Genomic DNA, 8,669 nt, shown 5'->3' on the forward strand with positions numbered 1-8,669 from the left:
AATTCCGTTGAATTTCGATGAATATTCGAATTTCGAGAGCTCTTCCCTCGCAGCGTGCAGCGACTCTATGATCTAGCAGCGAGTCTATAATATTATAGCAGATCTAGGAGGGAGAGTGACCGTTGGAGAGACAGACAGAGAGATGAACGAGAGAGGCAGAGAGAACACGTGGGGTAAAAGAGCCAAAGAGACGACGAGAGAGACAAAGAGAGAGACAGACGGAGAGACAAATGGGAGAGAGTGGTACGTACACGGTGAAAGACTCAAGATGTGACAATTGAGTACTTTTGACGACATTAATGACAATCAGAAATTGTTAATAGGCAAAGTTTAAGTGACTGAATATTTTATTTACGTATTTTGCACCTATAACTTACAAATTTCTTATTTGCATATTTGTTATAACATTTGGTCACCAGCATCGTGCTATAGGTGCTGAAAAGTGTGTTTATAATTTTATTTTAGTAGATAACTTGTATAATAAATATTTTATTTTAATTTCCACTTGAAAGTGATGAATCATAATTAATTTCAATTCTTATTCCCATAAAAGAGCAAAGTAAATTATTTTATTAGCTAATTTTTCAACTTATCTAGTGCACAAAAGATTTAGAAGATTTCAAGGTCTCTGATTTCTTTGAAACACTTTTCTCATTTAACATATCAAGTACAATATTTCTCTTTAAATAAATACAGCTGAAAAATGGGGAAAAAATATAATTTTCCTTTAACAAATTCGTTCCTGATGAGATCAAATGGAATTTCAGATATGTGAACATAACTTATCTCACGTATCTCAAAATATTTCCCAATATCATCTGTCTTATTTAATATTCATGAATATATTTTAAATACATACAAAGTGACGAATAATATTGGAAAATAATTCGAAATTTCTGAGAAAATAATATATATGACCATTTTCGAATTTGTTTCAATCATTTTGAATTGAACCTAAACAGAACATATACATACATATACGTCAATACGTTTCAAAAAGTGGAAAAGCCATTATTTACCTTAAAATTTCCCACATTACATACATTTTCGTACACACATAAACTTCCCTAGACTCCCTAGAACACTTCGACTCTGCCTATTAACATTTTCCCTGTATCATTAATACTGTTAGAAATATTCGATCGTCACGCTTTATGTGCCTCACCCTATGTAGAAAACAAAAGGAGAAGAAGAAGAAGAAGATAAAGAAAAAATAAAGAAAGAACGGAAAAGAAAAGAAAGAAAAATAAAAAGAGACAACTGTAATGTAGGGGAGGCTCGTACCTTTTGCCCGCTGTGCAGAGTATCTCTGTAAAGTAAAACAGAAAAGAGAAGAGTTAGAAAAAACGTACACATAAATACGACAGATATGAGAGGTTAAGAAGCGACCAAGAAAATGGCGGGCTCGAGAGAAAGAAAGAGAAAATGGTGGGGGTAAGCGGTTAGAGGGCGCTCTATAGAGTCTACGAACATAATTATGGCGGAGACAAAGATGCAAGATTCAGACAGAGAGACAGAGGGAGACAGAGAAGTACACGAAAAGCGGGTGACAGAGGGGTGAAAGAGAGTACGAGGGTGATCAGTGTGACGATCGGGGAAGAAATGCTGATCCGCTGCGCCACGATCCTGTTTTCCGAGGGATGGCTGAAAAAGGGAAATAAACTCTTGGAAACCAAAGGAACGTTACTTTGATGCTGGCTTTCAAAAGTATGAGACCTTCTCATTTTACTTATTTTTCGCCCTCAAAGCGACCATTTCATTTTTACTCCATAACGATACCAACGTCGCCGATATAGTGTCAGTTTTATTCAACATTGGTCTAAGAAACACGTCAATAGAGAATCTTTGAAGTTATGCTGACGTCTTCGTAACTTTTCAATTATTATAATAATTCGATATTTCTTGACATTTAAATTTTACCGTGAAGTAAATAATTTTTTAAAATGGTTTTACAATTTACAAGAATATTTAGGTCGATTATTGTTTAATTCGTGAATTTTATTTCGTTTTGGAATGAAAGTGTGTTAGATGAGAGTAAATATTCCTGCGAAATTGAAAAAATTCGATATTTTAGGAAAATTTTAGGCTCATACTTTTGACCATTATAATCAGGATAAGTATTTTTATTCTTGATATTTTATGTATCTTTTAAGCATGTTTCTTTTCAGGCATCCCATCACATGAAATAAAAGAGTGTTAAATATTAATTGTTTATAATTATACAGTCATACTGTTTTTTAAAGAGGTGGTAATTTATTACACGAGCAATAATTATTCGGAATTTTTATTCATGAAATTTTACAAAAGTGAAGAATAATTATAATTTGTTATTGGAGTTTCGGTTAAAATGGCCGTTGGATACTAAAATAATTAGTTATTTAAGTCGGCATTTTGCATTATTTATAGACCTGAAAGGATACATAAATTTGTATTTTCCGTTGAAAGCGTCCACAACATACAGTGCTGCAATTTTATTTATTAAATACTATAATAAAACACTAGTTTATAAAGGTAATCTATAAAGAATTTCTACACCATATCTATTTAACATTAAATAACGTATCCAAAAGTAAAAAATTTGCCAAAAAAAAATGGATTGCTATAGTTCTACTTATGTAATTTACAATTCATGAAAAATATAATTCTAATTTACAAAATGAAGTAAAATGACTGTCAAAGAAATATTTTTACAAATTTTGAAGGTCTTCGGTATATATCTTCGGTACAGGATCGTAAAGGGGCCCAAAAAACGAAAAAAAGCCGTCGAATTTCGCAAAAAATGTCTACCTGCAACAGGATAATATTCCATTACATTGCGTTTTTTTTTTTCTCATAGTATCATCGAAAATTTTGAAGGACAGTTGCATAGAAAAAGTTGCTTAGGAAAGTGTTGTTAATAATTGGTTAAAAGAATCGAGTGGAGAATTATGAGGAATTTTAATAGCTAATTCAGTAGTTAAAAATAAGAAAGAAGATGTTAGAAGATTAGAATAAAAATGTGAAATATGAAGAAATATTAATTTTAAGTTAATCATTTAATCACTATAATCTTTGAATAGTTGTGTTAACCATCCAACTTAGACACTTGGAAAAAGAGGAAGAAAGTAATACATTTATTTATTTTCTTGGTTACTGTATAAAAATTGAAGTGATTGATTTATTTTAAAGAATACTCAAAAAGATAAGAAAGAAAGAAAACAGTCAGAGAATCGTGAAACCTATTTCACCCAGATACTATGCTACAACTATTTCTACAGAATACAATATATTAATACAGTATATATTAACACAATAACACAAGTACAACAATATTCCTCTACACATTCTTCATTTCAGTTATTCACAACAGAATCACTCATCGTCACTCACAAAGATGTTTAATAGATTACTTACAATCCAATATAGCCCCAAAGCACTACAGTATATGTACTACAATAGAACCAACTCCTTTCTACAGCTCACCCAGACTAATTAGTTATAAGACATATAAATTATAAATAATTGTAAATTATAAATTATAAATATAATATAATTCTTCCACTAATTTAATATTAATACGAGATATAAATTACAAATTTCTTGCATTATAAGTATAATGGACCAATTTGTTTATATACCTTTCTTATACTAATTATATATGTATAAGTGTGAACTTCATTTTATACAATTCTAATAAAGACATTTCTTATTTTCAATATTCTTATGTAAAGCAAATATAGAAACCATAGTAGAATTACCTCACCTTTATAATTCTTGCATATCAAGAAAGATGTTTTACAATGAAAATCTCGTATACCAGTAAATACAAGATATAAATACCTCTATACTTTATTTTATTAAATTATAATACAATTACTGTGAAATATGTCTCTCCTACAGTGTTTCTACACCAAGTATTTCTAATAAATATGTAAAATATAGATATGAACTTACTTTATCTTCAGCTTCTATAATAAATTATAATAAAATTATCTAATTTTTATATATTTATCTAGATCATAAAAATGTAAAATATAAAATAAATATAAAAATGTAAATTTTTGCTTCATGCAGTTATTCACTGCGGCACCCTTATACTCGATACTTGCAAACAACACAAGAATTAAATATTTTCCAACTACACACACTTGCACTATTTTTCCAACTAAAAAATTCAACGAAAAAATGATGCAAATGTGATTTTTCGAAAAACAAAATCCGTATAAAAAACAATACTTATATTTTTAATAGTTATTTATTAAATTCGATTCTAAATTGAAATTATTATATTTTATTATTATTATTATTATTATTATTATTCGATTCTAAATAGACGTAATAATAGAATTCAATGTTTGGAAGCATAAAGAATTTTGAATTAAACTTTACCTTTAATAAAGTTCAGCTATAGTTTCCTCGGATAGAAAATCTAACCTCAAAATTCAACCTCACCCTCTTCGTTTCCTTATCTTCTTAACCAAACCTCGCAAATTTCTGTATGTTAATAAATTATGAGAAACAGAGGGACACGATGGTAAATTACACGAGTGTTTGTCTAAAAACAATTTACACCGTTATTCATCCATTCGAATCGAGCGACGTCAGGTTTTTCGGGCCAGTCGTCCGCTTAATTTCCTTAGCGAGATTACGTATCGCTGGGAAGGAATTCTAATTAGTCAGCACGATGCCGCGCTATCAACCCTTTGCGAACGGCTGCCTGTTAGCCTACGATAACGCGGCCTGAGCCACCCCTCGCCTGGCGACCACAAGGCGCTTAGGGGTGCCTCGACTTAGGCCGACGATGCTCGAATACGCGTGCTAATGTGCCTACCGTGCAAAAATCTCGAGTGATCGTGAATGGACGTTTAACCTTTGTAACATAGCGAGACTTACTACATATGTACTCGAATATCTACGTATAATATATACAAAATTTCAATTTTTCTTACTGCGTTGCTATATTTTTCTGTGTTTCATATTGAGGAGTGAAAATATAGCTAACTGTAATTAATTCCTTTATAAGTAATTATAAAGAAACGATGCTAGTGAAATAGAGGAGTCAAATTTTAGGTCAGGTTACAATTATATTTTTTTGTATCCTATATTGAGTGAAAATATAGCTAACTATAACTAATTTGTTCATAATTAATTATAAAGAAACGATCTTAGTGAAATAGAGGAATCAAATTTTAGGTTAGGTTACAACTATATTCTTTTGTGTTTCATATTGAGGAATAAAAATATAGCTAACTATAATTAATTCTAAAGGAAACGACGTTAGTGAAATAGAGGAGTAAAATGTTAGGTTAGGTTATAATGATATTATCTTGTGTCCCATATTGAGTAAAAATATAGCTAACTATAACTAATTCGTTTATAATTAATTATAAAGAAATGACGTTAGTGAAATAGGGAACTTAAGTTTTAGGTTAGGTTACAATTTCGTAATTAAAATAACCGTAAGTAAATTTTTGGGTTAAACCAGTATTTTATATCTATTTATAGAGGAGTTAAATGTTAGGTTAGGTTACAATTATATTATTTTGTGTTCTCTATCGAGGAGTAAAATTGTAACTAACTACAACTAATTCGTTTATAATTTATTATAAAGAAACGACGTTAGTGAAATAGGGAACTTAAATTTTAGGTTAGGTTAGAACTATATTCTTTTGTATTCCATATTAACGAGTAAAAATGTGGCTAATGATAATTAATTCGATAATTAATTACAAACAAACGACGTTAGTGAAATAGGGGACTTCAATTTTAGGTTAGGTTACAACTTCGTAATTAAAATGACCGTAAATAAGTGTTTGGGTTAAACTAGTATTATACTGCTGTGTTTTCAATATTAATTATTTTTGAGTTTTCTGACAAATATCTGACAAATTTCTGAGTTTGGATATATCAAGGTTTTTCTCGTTGAATATTATTTTTTAATTTTTTCATCATTTCGTTGTGTAGACGTATGCAAGCATTCATTAACCTATCTTGAAATATTCGAAATTCAATTGATCACGAATGGACGATAAGGGGTGGTTGGGGATAGATTATTATTGCTCGAATATGGACCGCTTATGAACCTTTTGATTATCTGTGTCAATGAGCTTACGAAGCATTCATTAATCTATATCGAAGTATCTATATCCAAAGAAATTCTGAGTGGCTGGAATTTCGAAATACAAATTTTTGCCATAAGCTACATTTCACAAATTGAATATATTTTAAAAATATATATCTAATTATGTTAAACGTATCTTATCGTATAAATTTTAATCTCCATTGTGTATACTAATTGTAAGTAATTTTAAGGTTATGCCATAAAATATTCTAAATACGAATATATTTTTTTTTTTCATATTAATATCACTGTTTTTACTAATTATCAAACATTAATTATTCAGTTATTATATTTAATTAAACATTAATTATTTTTATTAATTATAAAAAAATAATTACCCAATAGTCAATACTTGTAGCCATTCTATATATGATAAACAATATTCTTGCATATATTATGTAACAAATAAATCGTTACATAACAGATAGACATTAATATTAATCATTGTTACCAATGACTATATTTCAAGAGCAGTTACAAGACGGTTAAACAAAAGAAAAAATTTCAAGAAAAAACAAATCAACCACAAATAAAAAAAGATTCAAATTTTCAAATCATCACACAAACTTTAAATCCAAAAAATCACACAGAAACCTCAAACCCAATCCAGAAGTTGCATTTTAACAAAGAAAAAATGGACCCCTTTTATGTGCCCTTACGCATCCATTTTCGAACACTTTGTACAACGCTTTGTACACACGAAAATGCACGATACAAGTGGCGCTAAAGCTGTCATAAACTTACATTTGGTAGGACATTGTCGGCGCGACGCAAAGCGTCCATTACTGGCTTTGAAACGACGCTGTAGGTTTGTTTGTGCCTGCAATTAGTAACGTTCGATCGAGCATTCTACAGGGTGTTCCATTAAAACCCAAACATTAAATTATCTCCTCTACTTTTAGCGATACACTGTGAAAATATTTTAAATATGTATCTAAATAATATCTAAATAGAAACATGACAAAAGAAAAATTTTCTTCAAGAACAAACTTTTCTTCTCCTAGAATATTTTCAAATCATGAACAACTATTTGCAGAAAAGTAAACGTACAAATTCAAAAGAAGAAGGAAAAACAAAGACATAAATATAAATTTATCAACAGTGATAATAAATATTTCAAAAATACTTGTTTTCATAAAATATCGAGTCACGTTGTATATTATTAAATAATATTTTATAAAAAGTTGAACACAAACCTGTTTACTATAATAATATACAATGTGCCTCAAATATTTTGTAATGTAAAAAGGAAAATTTAATACTTAATCAAATGTGTAAATTTTAATAGGACACCCTGTATATAACATTGCAAATAATATCGGTATAGTTCTGCATGTGATTAATAATCGACAAAATTTAAAAAACTCATTTCAGAAAGTCTGTTACAAGTTAAAAAGAATTGTCAAGAACTGTCGATAAATTATCGATAAATTATCTATGCATGTCAATACATCGATAATATCGGCAACATATTACCGACTGATCCGGGGATTTCCCGAGAGGTCAGTTGGTTGTAAATTCTCGAGGATGTGTTTAATAAAGAAGAAATAAAAAATCTTTGTTAAATGATAAATCATTTGTAAAATCAGATAATCCACAATTATTTTTGTATTACGTTTATTACACAGTGGAGTAATTCTTTTCATTTTGTTAGTTAAATGGACTTTGAGATATAAAGTATAACTCTGTATAATATATGTAAATTTAACATCCATTTTAATTTTTAGGTTAAATTAAACTTATACGTAATGCAAAAATATTCGCATACCGAACAATCAATAACATTTCGATATCACCAACATTTATCGATAACGTTATCGATAGAGACACCTTTTCTACGGACTAGCAATATGGCGGGAGAAATAGAATTTTAAATGTTGAAGATTCCTTGAAGCGCGAATTTTAAATCGTCAGGATATCTAAATTCTGAACATTTTTAATATTTCAGTGGCACTGAATGCGGAATATTACAGAATATTCGTTATTTCGGGATTTCATACTGTATGTCTTTAGACGTATGGAAATATTAAAGATCTCGTATAAACGAATACTTTAAAATATTTCATTTCGAACGTTTTAATATTTGAAGACCCGTGATTTCGTGTATCTAAATATTTAAAAACGATTTCGAATATTTGAATACTTGAAAATCTCTACTTTTAACCATTAAATATTAATCATCTTTCAATCTTATGTATATGTAACCCAAAACATCAAATTTAAAATGTTTAAGTATTTCAAAATGGCGGATAGGGAACATAGAAGCATCTCAATATATTTCAATATTTTAATGTACAATTTTAAATTCAGCATGAAAAATTTATCCGAATAAAATTAATTTATTAACTCAAATATCTATCTCCTGTAATATTTTTTAAACTAATCTTGTTTTCTATTTGTAGTCAATTAATATTTCTTCTTTCCTATTTTGTTCACATATTACTTATATGTCAAGATTCATATATTCTCTGTCTGTGAAATTTCATTTTGTTATTGTATATTTTCTGTCTTTTGTCTGGGTATAATAATATAATAACTATTTATTGTTGAAAATTATATATCCATATAT

This window comes from Eufriesea mexicana, unplaced genomic scaffold (assembly GCF_001483705.2).
Source record: "Eufriesea mexicana isolate 0111107269 unplaced genomic scaffold, ASM148370v2 scaffold272, whole genome shotgun sequence".
NCBI classification, from domain to species: Eukaryota; Metazoa; Arthropoda; class Insecta; order Hymenoptera; family Apidae; genus Eufriesea; species Eufriesea mexicana.